We start from the raw sequence: 24897 nt of genomic DNA on the forward strand, positions 1-24897 counted from the left end.
TTCCCTTGCCTGTCATAGGTAGCTACAGGTGCCCCTTAGTATTAGGTAGCCAGAAGTACCCTCAGTATTAGGAAGCTAGAGGTGCCACCAACTTAAAGAGAAACTCTGACCAAGAATTTAACTTTATCCCAATCAGTAGCTGATACCCCCTTTTACATGAGAAATCTATTCCTTTTCACAAACAGACCATCAGGGTATGCTGTATGACTGATATTGTGGTGAAACCCCTCCCACACGAAACTCTGACGACCGTGGTACTCCTGGCAGTTTCCTGTCTGTGAACCTTGCTGCATTGTGGGGAATAGCTGTTTACAGCTGTTTCCAACTGCCAAAAAAGCTTGCAGCAGCTACATCACCTGTTAACGGTAAAAATGTCACCACGTAATAAATATCAGAATGTAAATTAGGGATTTAAAAGGTTTTACAATGGGCAAACACTGACTAAATCATTTAAACATAATTACTGTAAAAATGAAGCACTTTTTTTATTACATTATTTTCACTGGAGTTCCTCTTTAAGGGAGAAGTGGTCAGTAGAATGCCAAGAGCTGGATAAGTAACCTTTAATTTTACACTCCGCTAGGGACACTGCATAGGGGAAGAGGGAGGCACTCAGTTTGGGGAGTGAACCGCCTCTCCATCATCAGGCGCCTGTAGGCACGTGCCTACAGTGCCTTATGGTAAATATGGCCCTGCCATAAAGGTTATTTTAGTATGAATCTTCAATTAAGGCCACATGGCAGCAAAATGTGAATATTTGATATAAGGTGAGAATTCTTTGCCATATCCACAGTATATGAAGACGCAGATCTGATGCTATTAAGGAGCAAAGCAAACATCATTTAGCAGTGTAAGTGCTGCCACCCTTTTGACCTTGCAATACAGTGAAGAATTGGTACCAGCAGGAAGAAAGAGGGGGAGTGCTAAGTGTTGTGAGCCCACCATTACATTTCCACAGAAGGCTCATGATCACAGGTGCTTTCACACTCTGCTCAATAACAAACTACCAAGCAATGTTTCACTATACTTTATTAAAGCAAGCGGTTTTATGATATATGCTGGGGTATAATATCTGGCTTGTGTGACAGTGGTGAAAGCAAAATAAATAACTTTACTTCCCGAGTATGGGTTTGCTGTAACCGTACTCAAAATTATCCAGTGTTCTGTGGATATGTGAGATGGTAGGTTGGGCGGCCTGATATGTGTCACACCTGTTAACAGTTACATGTTCCTGAAAGTGGTTATTAAATATTTTTAACTCTGACATAGGTGGTTTTAGCTCGGTCATATCAATGACACCCTGCTCCACCTGTCGTCAGTTCATCCTCCCTAGTAAACAATCCATTTCCTTTCCCTCCACAAACCAGGCTGCACTACAGCTTGTGTGCATGTCAAAAGGGGAGTGGCGGGTACAGAAAGCGCCGTCCAGGTGACAAGGTTAATGGATATTTATAGCGGATTCCTCTGTAATATTTCTAGCTGCTGCAATATGTGATGTTCGCTCTGATAAACCCTAGCATTAATGCATAAGAAAGCAGTAATCAGAGAGGACAGAGCAACAGGTCAGCTCTATGCCTGCCTGGCCCCAATCTGATTTTGTTTTATATCTGCCGACTGACGCCAGTCCCTGAACGCTCCTAATACCATGGAAAAATAAAGCCAGCTTCTTGGAAAAACAGCTCACCAGATGTTTGGATATGATTTTTTTTTCTCTCTGCATCTCAAGAGAGCCCTGACAGATTTTCTAAGCAAAGTAAAATTCGAGTGTTACAGGGGATGCTTGTGTAATTCTTAAGCATCCCTACCAGAGGTGAGTTATTTCCTCACAATTGACTGTTTCACTGCTGGAAGGTACAAAGTTATACAGAACCAAGATGCAGAACTGAGATGTTTAGTTACAGTAAACCAGAGACAGCAGACTTTTATGTAGTGAGCCATAAGGAACTTTTTTTTTTTTTCAAATACTTTATTTTGAGTAAGCAAATATATAACAGACTTACATCCAATAAGTATGAATTGTGCGAATACCAACATGATGCCTATGAAATCAACAGAGCTAGGCACAAACAGTTACATTTAGATTTCCAGTAGGATTGTTAAAAGATTAGACTCTTTTTTTATAACATAATAACTAATGACTACGGTAAACGATTAATGAACAGTTTCCGGGGAACGAGAGCTCAGACACCAGATGCACCAGCCTTAAGCATGGGCCAGCATCGACCAATGCCAGGAAGTATGTATTTCTTACAGACGTGAGAATACTGTTAGGTCTAGTCCTCATCTTCAATCATATGTCGGAATTCAGGGGAATGTCTGTAAAGTACCCAGATCCTCCAGATCTTATTGAATTTCTCGGATCTATGTTGGAGGGCATATACCATACTCTCCAAATCATATATCAGGTCTAGTTCTTTAGCAAGTTCCGAGAGAGTAGGGACTCTGCCGGTTCCCCACCTTCTTAAGATCAGAGTCTTAGACGCATTTAATATGTGTCTTACCACAGATCCCTTGTAGGACTTCATCCTCCAATTGTTAAGGTTTAGTAAGTAAAACTGCGCGCTGAATGGGATATCCCTACCCGACATCTCTCGAAGGATCACCCCAACTTTCCCCCAAAATGGGGTTATGTATACACAGTCCCACAGAACATGAAGCAGCGTGCCAGCTACTGATTTACATCTCCAACAATTTGGGTCTTTGTCTGGGAATATATGAGCTAATTTAGCCGGGGTATAATACCACCGGGTCAAGATTTTGTAGTTGATTTCCTGTATACGAGAAGCGGTGGAGGCCTTATGGGCGAAGATACACATCTTGCGTTTCTGAGCAGTGGTAAAGGATACCCCCAGATCTCTTTCCCAGATCTCGAGAAAGGGTAATGAGTCGACATCTTGGCCAGACAAGAGAGAGTAAATCAGAGACAGAGTTTTCCTCAAAGGATCTCCGTTTTGGCATAGCTTCTCAAACTCTGTGGTGCTGCGCCCGTTTGCTGGAGTTACCCCTAAAGCCCCTGCAAAGTGTTTCAATTGCATATGTCCCCACCAGTCCAATTTGGGATTGTGAAATCTTAATCGTAATTCTTCTAACGTCGCCCATCTGTTTTGATGGAATAAGTCTCGGATTTTTGAGGGGCCATTTGATTTCCAGGATCTCAGATAGCCCGGACTACATCCTTGTTCGAAACACGGGTTATCCCAGATTGGTGTGGAGGGGGTAGGCCAAGGAGAGACGTCAGGCCAGGGTCGTATCTTAGAGAATATCCTTAGTGTATTCTGGACCAAATCCAGACTAGACCAGTCTGGTTTGTGTATTGCTGACGACCAGGGCAGATTAACCAGAGGATATTGGGAACTATGTTGCTCAAGCTTGACCCATTGTTTGAGAGCAGAATGTCTATGCCAGTCAACCATTCTGGTTAGTACAGCAGCATGATAGTATTTTTGTACATCTGGAAGAGCTAGGCCTCCTGCGTTTTTGGGTCTATAAAGGATCTGTCTATGAATTCTGGGGGGTTTGCCTTTCCAGATGTATTTGTTAAACACCATCTGTGCTCTTTTGAGAAAAGAGTTAGGGATCTGTACTGGGAGAGTCTGGAACAGATACAGGATCCGTGGCATCACGTTCATTTTGATGATGGCTATACGTCCCAGCCAAGAGAATTGGGGTTTATCCCATTTCTTTAGGTCTACTATCAGAGTCTCTAGTAAAGGTGGGAAATTTTTCTGAAAGATATCTCTGATATTAGGAGTAATCTTGGTTCCTAGGTAAGTAATACAGTGTTCATTCCATTTAAAGGGGAAATTTTCCTTTAATGAAGACTGGATATCTGGTGGGAGGCTAACATTCAGGGCCTCACATTTATCTAAGTTAATCTTGAAGAGCGAAAGTTCCCCAAACTTATTGAACTCATTCAAAAGGTTCGGCAATGAAATCTGTGGATTAGAGATATAAAACAGCAAGTCATCTGCATATGCAGCTATTTTAGTTTGGTTTTCGTTAAGCTGAATACCCTGAATATCTGGGTTATTTCGTATGTGACATAGGAAAGGCTCCAGGGCCAGGGCAAATATTAAAGGCGAAAACGGACATCCCTGTCGCGTGCCATTCCTGATTTGCAATGGTGTCGACAGAAACCCATTTGTCCTTACCCGCGCTGTGGGTACAGAGTACAGCGCCCTGATACACCTGAGCATCCTAGGTCCCATCTCAATATGCTTGAGCACTTCCATCATCCAGGTCCAGTCTACTCGGTCAAAGGCCTTTTCGGCATCTGTTGAAAGCAACATTAAGGGAGTAGATATTGACCGAGCAGACTGAACTGTGTTAAGAGTTTTGATGGTATTGTCTCTACCCTCTCTTCCTGGGATGAATCCCACTTGGTCCCAGTGTATTAGATGGTTCATATGGATGGCGAACCTATTGGCCAGAATCTTAGAAAAGATTTTTAGATCTAAATTTAGTAAAGAGATGGGCCGATAGCTAGCACATGAAGTGGGGTCTTTATTCTGTTTATGTATGACCGAGATGTGGGATTCAAGTGTTTGAACTGAAAAGGAACCATCTCTGTCTGGGTCCGCTACTTCATTAAGGGCCTTGCACAGGAATGGAACCAGGACGCTCTTATATTGTTTGTAATATTCTATAGGGTAGCCATCAGGCCCCGGAGCCTTTCCCGGTTTAATTTGAGATATCACCTGGGCTATCTCATCCTCGGATATTGGTTCCTCTAGCTCTTTAGCCATCTCTGGCGACAGTTTAGGCATGAGAGCCTCTGTCAGATACTGTTTCATTTTAGGCCGTACCAATGAGTCCCGATCTGCTCCAGCATCCCCCAGCAAGTTATAGAGTTTAGAATAAAAGTTCCTAAAGGCCGAGGCTATTGATTCATTTCGTATGTGTTTTTGGGCATTGGAGTCTATAATTTGAGGAATGTAATTCCTTTGCTGCTGTTCTCTCAGGGCTTTTGCTAAGAGTCTGCCTGATTTGTTCCCGCTCATGTAGAATATATTCTGACATCTATGTGCCGCTTTTAGAGATTTGGCCCTCATAATTCTCATGACTGACTCTCTAGCTTCTTTTAATTTTTGGAGGTCTTGTGGTGTAGGGTGGCGTTTGTGTCTTTGCTCCAGTACTTGGATTTCAGACGCAAGATCAGCCAGCTCCTTGCTGTGTTGTTTCTTAAGTCTGGAGCCAAGCTGGATCAGGAATCCCCTTAGGACACATTTGTGTGCCTCCCACGTTGTCAAACCAGAGACATCATTCGTAGTGTTAATCTGAAAGTACGCTTCAAGTTCGCGTTTGATAGCTTCTGAAGTCTCCGGATTGGACAGCATTGAAGTATTTAACTTCCAGTTAAAGGGCCTTTCGTGTGGGGGCCTGCAGTAAAGTGCAATCGAGACAGGGGCATGATCAGAATAGGAGATTATGCCAATATCGGCTCTTTGTATTACTGAGAGTAGATCATGTGAAACGAGCAGATAGTCTATCCTCGAGTAAACTGCATGTAGGGAGGAGTAAAAAGTAAAATCTTTGTCATTTGGGTTTAACAGTCTCCACACATCTACTAATTGGCGCTCTCGAAGAGCTCTTTTTAATTTATTGATTTTCTGATAGGAGATGGAAGATTTCCCATGGGAGGTGTCCACCTCTGGGTTCAAAGTTATATTTAAGTCTCCCCCTATTATTATGCTTCCTTCTCTAAATGTATCTAGCTTCTCTAAGAAGTCCAGAAGAAAGGTAACCTGGTTTAAATTTGGGGCGTATATAGAGCATATGGTATGTTTGTGATGGTTGAGGAGGCATTTTATCATGATGTATCTGCCCTGGTCATCAGCTTCCATTTCGATGTCGGTAATCGGTATGCTTTTGTTCAGGAGAATAGCGACCCCTTTCGTTTTGGAGTCGGGGGCATTGCTTGTGTACAGAAGCTGGTAGTATTTATTAGTGAGTTTTGGGGTTATAGTTCCCTTAAAGTGTGTTTCCTGTATTAGTACTATGTCCGCTTTCTGCTTCCATACATCGTGCAGTAGAGCTGTCCTTTTTTCAGGGATATTTAGGCCTCTGGCATTGATCGATACTATTTTTAAATGTGTCATTTATAAAATCTGCTGGTATAGAGCTGAGGTCGAACTCCTCGTGTCCCGGAAGATAAAACGCAGGTGAATACAATAAACATCCCAAAAACTAACTGAGGGAACAACAAAGTAAGACTAGTGGTAATAACAGTTGCTAGGACTGCCCTATTGGGGAGTGAAGAAGGCATGGTGGGTGTATCTCAACCATCGCTTCCCCACTCTAGGGTGATAACTAAGTAGTGCTTAATGTTAACTACCCATACCTGAGTACCTATCAGGTAATTAGAAGAAGAAAAGGAGGGGGTCTCTTAAACACAGAGACCTATATGAAACGGCTCAGAAGAACAGACTGAGTAGACTCACTTTTCAATTAAGAGTGCTTCTGGTGAAACTGATATTATATGGAGCATGTGGTTTTCAGCATGTTCGAGGGTGGGGCCATGGGGGTTCCATATAATGGGGGCTTATGATGGGGGCCTGCAGTGTTTTGTGAAAGGGGGAAGGGAGGGGCTCCCACGGAAAACATGGATTATTTTGTACTTTATTTGGCCTCCTAGTTACCCAGGTCACTGGGAGTAAAGTATGCTCCCCTTGCCGGCCATGGGGTAAGTGCTATGTGTTGTGTCGATTTTGTCGTGGAAGATTGCTATGGCTCCGTGCTCCCATGCCATTTCAACATAGCGGGGAACAAACTTCTATGTAGCAGTAAGGTGAGAGAAAGGTTCCTGTACGGCTAAGAGACAATCTAGACACACCACATAAAGCAGTTATTCTGGTTTCCGTCATACAAGGCATATCGTTTGAAACATATTAAAGTACAAACACACATAATCACTGTACGAAAATGCTAAACTATGCACATTAGGTTATTACTCTTAGCAAGTGTTTTATAGTAGGCTTTGGTGTGATTTAGTAGATGGAAATAGGTTATATACGTGTTAGGAAAATGCTTCTCATGACCGCAGAACAATATGGTACGTCTGCACCCTTAGAGCGCTAAGTTCTGTCTCATCTGATGTTCTAAAACAGCCATCTACTGCAGTATGCAGCGGTATATGCCTCCTCCGGGGCTGCAGAGAGCAGGCACTTTTTAAGCAGATCTGGCCGTTAGAGGGGCACACGTGTCCCGGCCTCGGGAGTTAGTACGGAAAGGCTGTGAGTTGTTCTCAAAGCGTTGGCCCCTTTTGTCATCCGAGGGCTTCCCCTCCCCCGTCCCTCCCACCCCACCTAGCTAGGTCCCCCCCAAAATCTGATCCTCTTCCCAAAGGCCCCACTTATCTGTATCAGTAGCAAATGTTCAGTCGTCCCCCTAGGTTTTGTTCCGTACTTGTCTTTTCCGTGGTCGTTGAGGTAGGCCAATAAAGAGCTGCTCCGGCTGCCACTCCGGGACTTCAATCTCCGGTATGCTTAGCGATTTGAACAACTCTGGAAGTTCCTCTGGTGTGCGTAGCGTGAAGGATTTTCCCTCCAGAGTGATTTGCAGATGGAATGGGAACCCCCACTTATATACGGCACCTCTCTCCTGGAGCTCTTTTAGGAGTGGCTGAAGCGCTCTTCGTTGGGCCAGCGTACATGGCGCCAAGTCCTGGTAAAGGCTCAGCTGGTTCCCCTCATAGTGAATTTCCATGCGCTGCCGTGCTGCCTTCATGATGTTCTCCTTTAGAGGAAAGTGGTGGATCCTACAGACAACGTCACGAGGTGGGTCACCTTCTGTTGGTTTGGCTCGTAATGCCCTGTGAATGCGGTCCATTTGGATAGTGGAATCATCAGGGTTACCAAGAAGGCCATTAAAGATGGCAGTTACCGTGGTTGTTAGCTGGTCAGCTTCCACCGTTTCTGGGAGGCCTCGGAGCCGAATGTTATTTCGGCGGCTCCTGTTTTGTAAGTCCTCCATGCCAGACCGCATCGTCGCATTAACAGTTGCCTGTCGCTTCTGGGATTCCCGTAGCGCTGCGAGGTCAGCTTGTATGGCTTTCAGATCTACCTCCACTGCCGTAATGCGAGTGCTGTTGTCGGACACCGCGGAAGCCAGAGACTGGAGTTCAGCTCTTGTGTTCGCCGTGATCTTCTCCGCAAGCTCAGTGAGATCATTTTTTGTGGGGAGACTGTGGAGGTAGTCTCTTATTTCGTTTAACGAGCGTGTGGTAGCTTCATTAGAGTCCTCTTTTGCTTTCGCTCCCCTCGTGACCTGAGCTTCCGCCATCTTGGGTTCGGGTGAGGCAGATCGTGTTAGGAATTTTGACACGGATTGCTGGGTCAGTTTCTCCTTTTTAGCCGTTTTGTTTATGTTATTCCTCTTCTTGGGCTCTCCAGGCATACTTTGAGGGTTTTCTGCCTAGGTGGATGCCGTTGGTCGGGTAGTTAAGGCTTCTCGAGTGAGGAGCTGTGTTAAGATAGGTCTTTACGCCGCCATGGCAAGCTCCGCCCCCAGCCATAAGGAACTTAAAGCAAAATTCCACTCTTCAAGTAAATTTTACAGGTTAAAAAGTATTAAAGTGGTACTTCTTTGATTGTCATCCAGGTAAAAGGTGCTCATGCTCACTACACAGCCATAGCAGTTAAGGCACTTGTTTTTTTCACTGACCTGAGGAAGTGGGCAAGCACCCTCAAAACACATTGTCAATTTTATGTGCTCAAATAAAATAAACAGCATTTTTAGCCTTCCTTTTATGCATTGGGCATCTCCACCCCTGTTTTAAGTGTCCCAGGTAAAATATCTAGCTTGGTCTGGTGCATATCCAGGACTCCGCACTTCAGGGTTCAGTATCTGTTCTGAGCTCACTGCAGTACATCAGTACAGCCGATCCCCTGGGGATGGATATATATGCAAACACGTATGTATAGCTAGACCTAGGAAGTGGCATATGATTGTATATTGTAGTCCCCACTGCCACTGGATATACAGGGTGGTTGGATATGTGCCCTGCTGCTGGCTAGGCCAGGGAACAAATTTCAGCACAAAAGTAGATGAGAAGGTTATATGTTAAATATTATTCTGAAGACATTTCATTGACTACTGACCCTGTAATAATGGTGAGCCAATCACAGTAATCACAAGCTAACAAAGGAAAAAGACAGCTCTGGTCCTTTGTTTTTTTTGGGTGCTCAAAGTATAGATGGGCAAAAACATAGAAAAGGAGAGAAGAATTCATGAGAGTTAATGAATTAAGTTATTTTATATTGCAGTTTATACAGTATGCAGCAGCTCAGCGGCAGCATCTCTGTCCTTAGTAAATGGTACACGCGCTTGTTAGTGTCCCTGCAGCCAGCATTCCTAATTATTCATAATTGTAACTGTTTTAACCCCTATACGACCCCAGGATCACACATGCTGGTCCATCATCCGTCTCCCAGCGGCGATCGCCGATAGGAGACTGTAAGACGGCAAAAGACAGCCATGTCACTTGGCTGTCCCCCTGGGAGGCTCAAGAGCGATCAGCTCTCATAGGCTAATGCCTATGACAGCCGATTGCTGTCATTGGCTGGCGGGGAGAGGAAAAAGAATAGGGAAATTTATTAGAAAAAAAAATCAAGTAAAGTAAAAAAATAAATAAACATTGCAGCGGCGATCAGAGCACACCAAAGGAAAGCTCTGTTGATGGGCAGAAAAGGAGGGGGGGGGGGATATAATTGTATTGCTGAGGTGTATGTCCTTTCAGCAAGCTGCAGTTGCCTAATTTTGTAAAAAAAAATAGCCTGGTCACTAGAGGGGTGTAAACCTATGGTCCTTTAGAAGTTAAAGCTAAAATATATAGAGCGGGAATTGGAATCAATTTCTGACTACTATTTTATGCGCACACCGGTTCACATTATGTAAAATAAACTTCACAAAACATGAAGTATACATACCTTCTCTACTGTCAAATAAAGTTCATGGCTTGGGGAGTGATTATACTATCTCGAAAGTAAAATAGATTTCAGAAATGTGGAATGCAGCAACTTTCAACAACTGTGTAATTGATGGGTATGAGGTTTATCCCATGTATTGCGTAGATCACAGAGAAACTTTTACGTTAAGTTACATACCCATGTTGCGATTTTTCAGGCGATTTTTACCGGGGCTAGCAAATTCTTTGTGCAATGAGCGATTGTTTCTATGATTATGCAACTTTGGTTTAAGTGCGCAATGAAGTGGACATTTTGTGATGCGCAGCGATTACGACCATCACGGCAGATTGGATCTTTAAATTTCCCGACGACTCCCCTGCAACGTGCCACAATTGCATGAACTCTCGTACGTGTGTGTCGTGTTCCGCCACATAACGTTGTGTGTTTCTGCGGGTAGGAAGTTGGATCGGGGAATGCTTGTTCATTGAGTTGAGTTGCTGTGCGTTCCCCCAATTCACTGTCCAGTGAGAAGGTGTAGGGAAGAGTAACAACATTTTTCTGAGTTTTGTTTTTGTTACTGCCCATGATGGGAACTGGTCGAAACTTCATCTCACTGCTACTGGTGTCAGTGCAAAGCATAAAGCAATAAAACCATTATAAAAAAAAAAAAATCTTTCTCCCACTAAAAGGTGCCCATACATTTATTGGATTTTCCTAGCAGATTCAATCAGAGTGATCAAATCTGCAGAGAATCAATTTCCAAAAGGATTTTTTTTCGATTGATGCTGACCTAAAATCAATCAAAAGCATCGCTTGGATCAGATGGAAGATTTAGATTGATCCGGAGCGGGGCAGGAGAAGCGGCCCATAGCATTGCACTGCATCAAACAGTGCAATGCTGCAGTTCAATTTTCAAAAGATTTCCTGCTGGAACCTATTGAAAATCTTTTTGCTGCGTGTGGTAGGAATTGATCTCTCTCTGAATTGCTTCTAAGCAAGGGAGAATTGATCATTTTGCCACGTCGAATGGCTACCTATAAGTGTATGGGTACCTTAAGTTTGGCAATACATGCATTAGTTTTCCAACCAGTTCACTTACTTTGATTTAATCAGCATGGGGTCTATTCCCTGAATAATCCATTTTCAGTTGATTTGGGGAGATACATTGATCTGGGTGACAAAGCATGTAGGAAGAGAGGACAGCGGAGATCAAGTGTCACATAACCGTGTTCTGCAAGGAGTAGTAAATAATGGATTTTTATTTACAGTCCTCCCGAAATCTAAATGAGGTTGCATGGACAAGGTGTTAGCACCCATTCCTACCTAATCGACTGCATAAGAAAAAATTTAGCTGGGAAACAAGTAGTAACATGAATCTCTACAATCATTACATAATTAAATAAAAAAAACATGAAACTCTGCTTTAAACCCTCTGGCGTTCTGATTCTCTCTGGATTTTAGAGTCTAAAAGTGGTGCAATTTATTTGCATGCTTTTAGACCCTAAAACTGAGAAAAAATGATTACCTCCCTGGGATCCAGCATTGCAGTTTTCCCTCTGTCTTCCAGGTGGCACTGTAACCCTGCAGTGATTGCTGCCGGTTGTCATGACGACAGACGGCGATCCCACCAGGGGGTTACAGAGCCTCTGTGGAGAGGAAGAAGAATGGCGTCTGACGTCGAGATCCCCAGGGAGGTGAGAGAAAACGACTGCTGCGCGCATTGCTCTGCATATACCTCCGGTGGCTACTACTAATCACTAGAGATGGCTCGAACCTCCGATTTTAGGTTCGCGTACCTCCGCAAAAGGTTCGGTTCGCGCAAACTTTCGCGAACCGCAATAGACTTCAATGGGGATGCGAACTTTGTAAACTAGAAACATTTATGCTGGCCACAAAAGTGATGGAAAAGATGTTTCAAGGGGTCTAACATCTGAGTTTTTGCAAGGGGGAGTGGGATACACGCCAAAAGTCCCGGGAAAAAATCTGGATTTGAAGCAAAGCAGCGTTTTAAGGGTAGAAATCACATTGCATGCTAAATTGAAGGCCTAAAGTGCTTTAAAACATCTTGCATGTGTATACATCAATCAGGAAGTGTAATTAGAGTACTGCTTCACACTGACCAACCAAACTCACTGTGTAACGCACCGCACACAGCTGTTTGTGTAGTGACAGCAATGCTGGACTGGTGCGCACCATGGCGAGAGTGCAGGCCATGGTGGTTTTCAAGCCCATATGGTCACCGGGCTGAGGTAGCTCAATGACAGAACCGTGACTGTCCAGCTGATCGAATTTGGTCTGTCCACAATGAAGCAAGGACCTTATAATCTTAGGTGTGCCCCCCCTGAGACACTTTTCATAGCCAGCGGTCATTGCTTCATTGTGATATGCAAGCCCCTTCACCATGGCAAGGTAACGATCATGAAGGGGAATTGACACATGTACATGCCTTTTGTTTTGTTGTTGCAGCAGAAAAATTAGGCAGGCATGTACCCGCACCAGAAAACATTATTATAGCGTCCGCTGCAAGCGACCTTAAAAATTCAGGAATCCGTCTGGAGTCCTGGACCCTGTTGGTGGTGGTGGTGAAGGCAGTCAAATGGCCTGCGAGCAGAGATGCTGTGTGGGGACCAACTTAGTCATGGGGCAGGCAATCACACGGCATGCAGGCAGAGATGCTGTGTGCGGGGACCGACTTAGTCTTCGGGCGGGCAGTAGCCCTCCGGGATCCATGCCTCGTTCATTTTGATAAAGGTGAGGTACTGAACACTTTTGTGACTTAGGCGACTTCTCTTCTCAGTGACAATGCCTCCAGCTGCGCTGAAGGTCCTTTCTGATAGGACACTTGAGGCAGGGCAAGACAGAAGTTGGATGGCAAAGTGTGACAGCTCTGGCCACAGGTCAAGCCTGCGCACCCAGTAGTCCAAGGGTTCATCGCTGCTCACAGTGTCTACATCCACACTTAAGGCCAGGTAGTCAGCTATCTGCCGGTCGAGGCGTTGGTGGAGGGTGGATCTGGAAGGGCTAAGGCAAGGCGTTGGACTAAAGAATGTCCACATGTCCGACATCACCATGAGATCGCTGGAGCGTCCTGTCCTTGCCTGCGTGGACATGGGAGAAGGATTACTGGCAGTGGTACCTTTATTCCGTTGTGCTGTGACATCACCCTTAAAGAGAATCTGTATTGTTAAAATCGCACAAAAGTAAGCATACCAGTGCGTTAGGGGACATCTCCTATTACCCTCTGTCACAATTTCGCCGCTCCTCGCCGCATTAAAAGTGGTTAAAAACAGTTTTAAAAAGTTTGTTTATAAACAAACAAAATGGCCTCCAAAACAGGAAGTAGGTTGATGTACAGTATGTCCACACATAGAAAATACATTTATACACAAGCAGGCTGTATACATCCTTCCTTTTGTATCTCAAGAGATCATTATACACAGGCAGTGTGCATAGAGGGGCCAGGAGGGGGGAGATGCATCACAGAACCACAACACTGAAGAACTTGGCAGCCTTCCAGACACAGGCTGACAAGTCTGACAAGAGAGAGATAAGTTGATTTATTACAGAGATGGTGATAGTAGAACGTGTTGCAGTAAGCCAGAACACATTAGAATAGCTTTTGGAACTTGTAGGATGATAAAAAACAGGATGCAATTTTTGTTACGGAGTCTCTTTAAATGCATTGTAAAGCATAGTTGCCAGATTGTTCTGCAAGTGCTGCATCCTTTCTGTCTTCTGGTGATTTAGAAACCTCTCCGCCACTTTGTGCCTCTACAGAGGGTCTAGTAGCGTGGCCACCCAGTACAGCTCATTCCTCTTGAGTTTTTTTTTATACGGGTCCCTCAACAGGCTGGACAGCATGAAAGACGCCATCTGCACAAAGTTGGATGCAGACGTAATATCCATCTCCTCTTGTTCTTCCTCAGTGATGTCAGCTAAGTTCTCTTCCTCCCCCCAGCCACGAACAATACCACGGGAAAGTTGAGCAGCACAAGCCCCCTGTGACACCTACTGCAGTTGTTCTTCCGCCTCCTCCTCCAAAACAACACCTTCCTCATCATCTGACTTCTTTTCCCCACACCACTCTTCTTCCTCCTCCTCCTCCTCCTCCCCCCCCTGTGCTGTCGCAGGTGTTGAGGAAACATCTGCTTCTGCTGAGAATTGATCCCACAACTCTTCCTGCTGTTCACGCTTCTCCACAGCTTGATCCACCACTCTACGCACGGCACGCTCCAGGAAGAAAGCATATGGGATCAAGTCGCTGATGGCCCTTCACTGCGACTCACCAGGTTTGTCACCTCCTCAAACGTCCGCATGAGCCTGCAGGCATTTCGCATAAGTGTCCAGTACTTCGGCCAGAACATCCCCATCTCCCCAGACTGTGTCCTTTGATTGTAGTTGTAGAGATACTGTTTGATGGCTTTCTCCTGTTGTAGCAGGCGGTTGAACATCAGGATTCCAGCAAATTGGGCTATCGCAAATCAAGCGCCTCCCCGGCAAGTTGTTTCTCCGTTGAATATCAGCAAAGCGAGCCATGGCCATGTAAGACCGCCTTCCTGGACTGCTTTAGGACATCCTGTAAGGCTGGGTACTTAGACACAAATCTCTGAATTATGAGATTCAGCACATGTGCCATGCAGGGTACATGTGCCAACTTTCCGAAATTCAAAGCCGAAATGAGATTGCTGCCATTGTCACACACCACGTTGCCGATCTCCAGCTGGTGCGGGGTCAGCCACTGATCCACCTTTTGTTAAGTGTAGTCAAGAGAGCTGCTCCAGTGTGACTCTCGGCTTTGAGGCAAGACATGTCTAAGATGGCGTGACACCGTCATACCTGGCATGCAGCATAGGCCCTGGGGAGCTGGGGCTGTGTAGCTGGAGAGGAGATTGCAGAACCAGTAGAGTTGAACTGCCACTGAGTCAAGGAGGAGGACGACAGCAAAGAGGATGTAGCAGGAGGAGAGGAGGTGGCAGCAGGCCTGCCTGCAAGCCATGGAGGTGTCACTAGGTCCGCTGCACAGCCACGTACTCCCTGCTTGCCAGCAGTCACCAGGTTGACCCAATGGGCTGTGTAAGTAATGTACCTGCCCTGACCGTGCTTGGCAGACCAGGCATCCGTGGTCAGATGGACCCTTGACCCAACGCTGTGGGCAAGAGATGACACCACTTGCCTCTCAACTTCGTGGTACAGTTTGGGTATCGCCTTTTTTGAGGAATAATTGCGGCCTGGTATCTTCCACTGCGGTGTCCCAATGGCCACAAATTTTCTGAAGGCCTCAGAGACCACTAGCTGGTATGGTAACAGCTGGTGAGCTAACAGTTCCGCCAAGCCAGCTGTCAGAAGCCGGGCAAGGGGGTGACTGGCAGACATTGGCTTCATCCTTTCAAAGATTTCCCTCATGGACACCTGGCTGCTGCTGTGGGCAAAGGAGCAGGAACCGCTCAAGGTAAGAGGCGGAGTGGAGGAGGGTGGCTGTGATTGTGTAGGTGCAAGGGAGAATGAGGCTGAAGTTGATGCACCTGAAGGAGGAAGAGGAGAAGGAGGGTGGCTTTTCTTTTGTGTGCCGCTTTTCCTCTGGTGCTCTTCCCATTGCAGTTTGTGCCTTCTCTCCATGTGCCTTCTGTAACGTTTGCGTGTTTCTATCTCCGTGGTCAGCACACAAGATGCGCGCTGACACAGCGGAAATTCTCCACAAGCGTATAATTAGATAGTACCCAGCTTGGGTGCAATGCACCAGTAGAGGGTAATTCCCACCAGCAGATGGAGCTGTGGAGTGCAGACGAGCACAGCCTCTGCACGGCCACAGATGCCAGATGGGAATTGTACAGATAAGGCAAAGTAGGGCACGATAACCCTCCAACAGAGAGAGCACAGAGACAGACTAAATGTGTGTTCCCCAATCTAGTCGCCACCCAGTGACGGCGAACACACATTTGCAGAAACAAACAAAGCGGGAACGCAATCGCAAGAGAGAGGCGATTGCCAGAAGTGACACAAGGCTGAACAGAACAGAGCACGAGAGTAGCAAAGGCACAGCAAACAAGAATCAGAACAAATAAAGAAAATAAACTCTAACTAAACACGAACACCGCACTCATTCGCAACTGCGAACGCGTTTCTGCATGATCACCACGCGTTAGGCGCCCAGTGATAAGCGTGCCACCCTAACTAACCAATGACAGACAAACACAGAATAGAGAACGCGAACGCTTGCTAAACGGTTACCTCACCAAGCCTACAGCAAGCGTTCGTATCAGACAAGAAAGATAGACAGACAGGTGGGGCTGCCAGTAGCAACCGCTGCTCTGGCTAGCATCCCTAAGGCAGAGATACAGAAGGAGGCACTGCCACTACCACTAGGACTAGTGCGATCCAGACAGATGGAGCAGCCAGTAGCAACCGCAGCTCTGGCCTACACTCCCAGACAGACAGAACAATTCCCTGTCGACCGCTGCTGGCGACAAGGCAATCGAGACACAGAGGCAGAACTAGGCAAAACAGATAAACTTAAACAAACAGGGCTGATACACTAGGAGAGATCATCAGTAACAAACCATGAAGATGACCAGCCAAGGATTCTGGGAGAACATGGTATTTATACTGCCAGCCTTTAAAGGAGGCAGCTAGGCAATTTGCATAACAAATGTATGCAAATTCCTCAGCAGCAGAGCAGGTCTGAAACTTGCAAAGCAAAGACAGGTCTCTTTTCCAGAGACCTGCAGCCCTCAGACTTAAGGAATGGTCAAACAGCTGTCTGTGCAGACAGCTGAGCGGATCATTACACCTTCGTAAGGCAGTTGTCCCTAAGCGGCTGTTGGCCTTTCCACGGCTCAATTTTTGGCGGCAGAGAGAACAGATGGCATTGCTTTGATCTAAGGCAGACACACAAAAACATTTCCAAACCGCTGATCCCCCCTGGGGTGTGGGCACTATGGTGGCCTCAGCAGCTGACGTTGAAGGGCATGATGGCTGGCTGTCCATAGGTGGCGATACATGGCGCCGGACACTGCCACCAGCTGTTTCTGACGACGAGCTCCCCCTGCTTCCTTCAGCAACTTGTCTCCTCCTACTACTCTCTGATTCCCCCTCTGAACTGTCCCCTTGGTCATTGTGTCTCTTAGGAACCCACGTGGCATCCGTACAGGGCCAAGCCTGGGCGGGTGCTGCGGGTGCATTGCACCCAGGCGCCTGTCTCCCTCCCTCTAGCCGCCAGCGCTGCGTCAGGCGGCGACCAATAGTGCAGGCGCTAGGACCTAGCACGCCGCACTGATATGCAGAAGTGACATCACTTCCGCATATAGAGCGGGTGCGTCCGGCACCCGCTCTGGTCGGGTCGCCCACTGATCCTGAGGTCTGACTGATGCTGCAGGTGAGGGGGAAGCGGCGGCGGCTAGAGGGAGGGAGGGAGGGTGGGTTCTTGTCACTCACTACCTAAATGGGGTCCCTATACCTGGCTACATATACTGGGACATATACCCCCTGGCTACATATACTGGGACATATACCCCCTGGCTACATATACTGGGACATATACCCCCTGGCTACATATACCCCCTGGCTACATATACTGGGACATATGCCCCCTGGCTACTGTTCGGAGCCTCGGAGCGTTCCAGCAACCTGCGATCCTGTTTAGGCTTTTAACTGCATGTGCACCTGCAGCTTAAGTTTAACGTCCAAGAGTTTCGCCGCTGATTTCCTCGAATTGCAGCTCGTGTGCTGGCTCCAGCACACCACTTATCAGCTTGATAAGCTTTCCAGTCCGCGTCTACTCCGCTTGTGTCGCTGTGGAATATCTTGAAAACTTTGGCCCCTGGCCCCTGTCTGCCTGTTTCGCTAGACAGTGAAGGGTTTATCTGCACCACTGTTATAAATCACCTTTTTGCTTGGACACCAGCAACTTCTTATAGTTGCGCCTCACAGACTGTGAGATACCTTGACTCTCAACACAGCAAGCATTATTGGAGATAGACCGTTCTCAGGCTTCTTCAATGTACAAGTTATTTATTCAGGAAACAGAAATAAAGATACAGTTCATCATATCCTAGCAAAGCAACTTCTTCGGTTTAAGTTCTTGGCGTTACAGCTCTTGACTAACTTTCCTCCTGAATGTTAGTCAGTTACCTTCTTTCTAGACTACGTTACATCTTCTAGACTACCTATGTACAGCATACATCATATCAGATTACATATAGAATGGAAATACTTAGAGGTTCCAGTCAGCATCTAGATAGCAGGAAAGCAGGAAGCAAAGTGAGCTCCGTTCGCCCTTTAATACTGACCAGGAAAGAGTTAAATGTGACCTCATCTTAGCCATCCCCCCAGACCGGACTATTGGCTTAGACCCCTCGTGGTGTCATGATACCCACTTACTTGATTAATATTTAATGTCACTTCTCACTTACATACAGGAATTTGGTATTTTGTAAATATGGCCTATGTTTACTGTTCTTGTGGTGTACATGTTGAGGTCAGTGAGACCTGTGGCCTTGTCCATAGAACAGCTTCTTGGTATGTCCTAGTTCTGCTGACAAAACTGTAGATTTTCTCTCTAAGAGAAAATCCCCTTAACCACCCTGGCGTTCTGATTAAATCGCCAGGGTGGCTGCGGGAGGGTTTTTTTTAAATAAAAAAAAAACTATTTCATGCAGCCAACTGAAAGTTGGCTGCATGAAAGCCCACTAGAGGGCGCTCCGGAGGCGATCTTCCGATCGCCTCCGGCGCCCAGAATAAACAAGGAAGGCCGCAATGAGCGGCCTTCCTTGTTTTGCTTATATCGTCGCCATAGCGACGAGCGGAGTGACGTCATCGACGTCAGCCGACGTCCTGACGTCAGCCGCCTCCGATCCAGCCCTTAGCGCTGGCCGGAACTTTTTGTTCCGGCTACGCTGGGCTCAGGCGGCTGGGGGGACGCTCTTTCGCCGCTGCTGGCGGCGAATCGCCGCAGAGCGGCGGCGATCAGGCAGCACACGCGGCTGGCAAAGTGCCGGCTGCGTGTGCTGCTTTTTATTTCATTAAAATCGGCCCAGCAGGGCCTGAGCGGCAGCCGCTGGCGGTGTTGGACGAGCTGAGCTCGTCCAGACCGCTCAGCTGGTTAAAGGGCAGGTCTGCACCCCAAGCCTTTTTGACTAACTCAGTCCAAATAACTGAGGCCTACTTAAATTATAACAGCTACATATACTGGGACATATACCCCTGGCTACATATACTGGGACATATACCCCTGCCTACATATACTGGGCACATATACCTCTGGCTACATATACTGGGCACATATACCCCTGCCTACATATACTGGGGACATATACCTCTGGCTACATATACTGGGGACATATACCTCTGGCTACATATACTGGGGACATATACCACCTGGCTACATATACTGGGACATATACCCCTGCCTACATATACTGGGCACATATATCCCTGGCTACATATACTGGGGACACTGGCTGTTTGTCATTATGTGCATTTGCTGGTGAAAAGCTGTCTCTTATTATGTGCATTTACTGGTGAAAAGCGGTCTTGTTATGTGCATTTACTGGTGAAAAGCTGTCTCTGATGTGCATTTACTAGTGAAAAGCGGTCTCTTATTATGTGCATTTACTGGTGAAAAGCTGTCTCTTGTTATGTGCATTTACTGGTGAAAAGCTGTCTCTTATTATGTGCATTTACTGGTGAAAAGCTGTCTCTTATATGCATTTACTGGGGAAAAGCTGTCTCTTATGTGCATTTACTGGGGAAAAGCTGTCTCTCATTATGTGCATTTACTGGGGAAAAGCTGTCTCTCATTACATGCACTTGAAACAAAAAGAAAAACCGAGAGCCCAATATAGGGCAGTAAGTCTAACAATTGTTGGCGAAATAATTAACAGATGTGGATATACTCACAAACACAGGTTACCACATAGGCATCCACTTGAAATGCAGGTAGGGAGCATTAGAACCTGACCCCACTCAGGTTTAAGAAGTCGCTCTCTGTAGATAGAAAGAAGGGGAAAGTCCCCTCCACCCAAGGTGGACTATATACTGTGCAAATTTGGACAGAGGCGCCAGGCAGGTTAAAATGATCTAAAAACAACTAAAAAGGAAGAGTACAGGTGGACTTACCTCCTGAAATGATAGACAATCGAGATTGTTCAAATCGCAAATAATAATTTATTTTGGCACTCTGTCGCATTGCCACTATTGGACCTTTTTGAGCTTGCACTCCTTGCCTGATGAAGCGGGTTATACCTGCGAAACGCGTTGCGGAGTGCCAAAATAAATTGTTATTTGCGATTTGAACAATCTCGATTGTCTATCATTTCAGGAGGTAAGTCCACCTGTACTCTTCCTTTTTAGTTGTTTTTAGATCATTTTAACCTGCCTGGCGCCTCTGTCCAAATTTGCACTCTCATTACGTGCATTTACTGGTGAAAGGCTGTCTGTCATTACGTGCATTTACTGGTGAAACGCTGTCTTTTATGTGCATTTAGTGGGGAAATTTTGTCAGTAAAAATAATCTTTTGTCAGTAAATTTTTTAGGTATTTGTCAGTAAAAAATAACGTGAAAGGTTGGCAACACTGGCAGGCTGCGCGGTGCAACGGGAAAGATACAGGCAGCCCACCTCACGCTTGGGCTTGGCGGGGGGAGGAGCCGACGACAGCGAGCGAGAGTAGGGTGGCCGCAGGCAGCCATAAATACGCAGTGTGTGACTGTATCGCACTCACAGAGCCTCTCAGCAGGAGTCAGTCCAGAGACTAGCAGACTCGCAGGCAGCCAAAGCCAGCCAGGAGCAAGCCCATGGAAGAGGGGTAGGAATGGGGTATCACATGCATGCGTAAAGAGGTGGAAGGTGTGGGTGTGATTAGGCAGGAAATGGGTGTGGTTATGTGGTTGGGCACGGTTAATTTAACCACTCCTATAGGTGCCAGAGAAAATCTTGCACCCAGGTGCCAGGTACCCCAGGCTCACCCCTGCATCCGTATCATCATAATCATCATCATCCTCCCCAGCTTCGCTTGCCTCAGACACCTCATTAACTGCCCCAACAGCAGGTACTTCATCATCCACCTCCTCACACGTTATGTCCATAGTGTTGCCTAACTCACACATGAGGTGGTGTAACTTCCTTAGCGCCTTCATCTTGTTGTAACAATTATGGCTGTGAATCAGTTAATTCCCCACCAAATAATTCCTGCAAAGTGTCAAATGCAGCGGATGTGGTGCTTGTAGTAGCACTGGTGGCTGCGGAAGATGAGGTGTTCTGTGTTAAATAGTCAACCACGTCCTGACAATCTTGGGAGTTGATGGGACGTGCCTTTTTCTGAGCACTATACTTTGGTCCAGGGCCGCACAAAATCACGTCAGCACAACCTCGAACAGACCTGCCGGGTGGCCTGCCTCTGGGTGTTTTGTCCATATCGGGGGGGGGGGGGGGGGGAGGGGGGGAATGAAGTGAAAGGTATGCACTGACTTAACTAATACAATGTGCAGTCACACAGGTGCAGTGAAAGGTATGCAGTGACTGGTATTACAATACAATGTGCAGCTGTCACACAGGTGCAGTTAACAGGCATGCACAGAGTGGTGTATTACACATCGTGCGGTCACACAGGTACTGTGAACAATTATCCAATGACCGGTATTACAAATTTGCAGCTGTCACACACACAGGTACCGTGAACAGGTGCAGTGACACTGCGTGCGCTCATGTAGCTAGATGGGTGCACTGAACAACAGGTAGGTATATGCAGTGATGGGTATTACAAATCTGCACCTGTCACACACACACAGGTACCGAACAGGTACAGTGACACTGCGTGCGCTCACGTAGGTAGGTGGGTGCACTGTAAACAACAGGTAGGTATATGCAGTGATGGGTATTACAAACGTGCACCTGTCACACACACACACACATAGGTACCGAACAGGTACAGTGACACTGCGTGCGCTCACGTAGGTAGGTGGGTGCACTGAACAACAGGTAGGTATATGCAGTGATGGGTATTACAAATGTACAGCTGTCACACACACAGGTAGTCACTGAATGTGCTGGGCCTGGCAGTGGCACAGTAGGAATTACCAAGGGGCCAAGGTCCCAGCAGCAGCTGCGGCTGACTGACAGGGCTGTATATGCAACACAAGTGTCTGTGGGACACAAAAAAAAAAAAAATAGATCACAAGAACAACATTAGCTCTCAAAAGAGCTGTTGAGGATGAGGAGTGCTTTTTAGCAATTAGTATCAGCAAGAAAAAAAATAATTTACAGTGCATTTTACTCTGGGACACATTTACATCTTATATGTATGCATACAAGTGGATTTTACATTTTTTGTGACAGTGGTCCTTTAAAATGTGCTTAAATAGCTAAACATACGGCCTGACCAATAATGCATTAGATGTGTATTACCGATTTTAACTTTGCATTTTATTTATATTGCCCGTATTATCAAAATGACTCATCAGTGGCCTATGCACTTGTGTTCAGTGAAGTGCTGATGACATCTACACAGGCATGATAAGGTCCGGTTCACATAGATGCTTGCCGAGCGGTAAACAAGGGCCGTGCGGCACGCGTTTAACGGCATTTACGCAACGCAATATAAGCAACAGCTTACTTCCAGGGTCGTTTACTGCCGCACCTTCAGGTCTGCCTGCAGGGGTGAAAAACACAGATTGTTGGCAAAAGCCATCAAATGCTTTTCTGCACGCCTATAGAAAAGCATTTGACCGAGAAGCCACAGAATGCCCGGTACATGTCCATGTGATGTGAAAAATAAAGAAAAAGTTGTGGCTGGGTACCCGGCAAAAAATAGGGATAAACCACACCTGCTGCAAACATACGCTATGTTACTCACAAGTCCTCACTCTTCTGGCTGCAAAAGTATATGCACAGTGACGTGCTCACAGTATTGAGAACACGGAAGGAAGTCCCAAGTGATGCGGAAATCATGGAGAAAGAAAGAACTGGGCACCGTCCTGTTAGGGCATTTATTTATAACTTGCAGCCAAGTGACATATGGTGATGAACACAATCATAACGTCAAACCTGTCAGATGTCTTGCATCGATATATTGGTAGATACATCCAGTGAGGCTTACAGGGGGACGTGGTGACCAGGGGATAAAGGATGTGCACAACATCCGTTTTTGCGCTCTGTAGCGCTTGCTCACGTGCTGGTCACCACGTCCCCCGGCAAGCCTCACTGGATGTATCTACCAATATATCGATGCAAGACATCTGACAGGTTTGACGTTATGATTGTGTTCATCACCATATGTCACTTGGCTGCAAGTTATAAATAAATGTTCAAACAGGACGGTGCCCAGTTCTTTTTTCTCCATGTTTTCCGCAACATGTTCATGTGAACCAAGGCAGTGGAATTACTTACAAAAGCAGAGAGTAGGGGTATCAGAGTAAACTATAGCTAGTTACTATCAGTATAAGGACATAGTAACAGGTTATACTATACACACTGGATAACCTAAAAAAAAGGAGTAACTATGGAACGTACATTTGGAGCTGCTACAGTTAAAGAGACACTGAAGCGAAAAAAAAAATGATGATATTATGATTTGTATGTGTAGTACAGATAAGAAATAAAACATTAAGATCAGATACATAAGTGTAATTGTTTCCAGTACAGGAAGAGTTAAGAAACTCCAGTTGTTATCTCTATGCAAAAAAGCCATTAATCTCTACGACTTTCAAAGTCGTGGAGAGGGCTGTTATCTGACTTTTATTATCTCAACTGTAAGTGAACAGTTTTCTTTTTATTTGCCAGAGGAGAGGTCATTAGTTCACAGACTGCTCTGAAAGAAACATTTTGAATGCTGAGTGTTGTGTAATCTGCACATATTAGAGAATGATGCAATGTAAGAAAACACACTATATACCTGAAAATAAAAATATGAGAATATTTTCTTTGCTGCTAATCTTCTAGTAATTATTCATAGTACACAACCAATTCATTATATCATATTTTTTTCTTCGCCTCAGTGTCTCTTTAAATTATACTCTTGAACTCTGGCATATACTTCTGTGGGATCAACAGTTCTCGTGATGAATGCAGATCTATACACAATGATGAAAAATGTATGTCTGAAATATTCTTGTGCTTCCCTACATTGTCACTGTATAAATACCTAGTTAATAATGTCTTCTTTTTCTTTCACACGCCTCCACTGATCATATCTAAGTCTTCCAAATTCAGGTCATGTTGGCACCACAAATTGCAGCTGCAAGTTGGGAGATCTACTTCCAGATGACATTAAATGTTCGAGGCGCCGGCGTTTTCTGTGTAAGACATACATGAAAAATGGATTGCGTTGGAAGAAAAAAATAGTGCTACATCTACATCTCAGTCTGTCGTAAGATTAGTATCTGAAATACAGTTCACATTTTAATAAAGTGTCAGGAAACGAAGCTGCAGGCCCGGCCGACAGTATCTCTTCTTAATATTCTGCATCGAAGCAACGAGGCGCAGACATTTTAATAATATGATATAGGAAGACTGTGGATAATTTGAGCTCTGCAAGAGTTAAATCCTGTGTGGTGATTAAGACAACTATAAAATAGCATGGAATTTTTTATTTTATTTTTATGTTTTTAGGTTGTAGGCTGTATTGTCACAATAATTAAGTATCATCCTGAACTGCAGTTAGATGTGTTTTCTTTCCCCTACTATACTGATACTTACAGCAATAGGACTCACTGAGACTACACAAGGGAATAGCAGCAATGATCAAAAAAACTATCCAGCATATCTGGTAAAGTTAGAGTGACCCAGAGACAGCAAAATTGTGTGAAGTGGACTAAAACACAATCTAAGAGCCTTGAAGAAAAAAAAATACACTATTGCCTTATTATTAACAGGTGAATAAAATGTTGCTGTACTGTAGGTGCACCAAGAGAATTATGTAGGAATAGAAAAAACAAGATATTATAAAGTTATTTTTGCACTACCATGTTTTTCTTAACCACCATAAGATAGTTTATCACTTT

General features: G+C 45.5%; 1 long non-coding RNA gene across 3 annotated transcripts in view; it reads right to left on the reverse strand.

Moving 5' to 3' along the window:
- LOC137538716 (uncharacterized) overlaps window positions 1-24897 on the reverse strand; it is a 793867-nt gene that overhangs the window by 532351 nt on the left and 236619 nt on the right. For all 3 annotated transcript variants that reach the window (XR_011024866.1, XR_011024867.1, XR_011024868.1), the window contains exon 3: window positions 24039-24189. This is a non-coding gene — a long non-coding RNA (uncharacterized lncRNA). The remainder of the gene's footprint in view (window positions 1-24038; window positions 24190-24897) is intronic.

Source organism: Hyperolius riggenbachi, chromosome 11 (assembly GCF_040937935.1).
Source record: "Hyperolius riggenbachi isolate aHypRig1 chromosome 11, aHypRig1.pri, whole genome shotgun sequence".
Classification (NCBI taxonomy): domain Eukaryota; kingdom Metazoa; phylum Chordata; class Amphibia; order Anura; family Hyperoliidae; genus Hyperolius; species Hyperolius riggenbachi.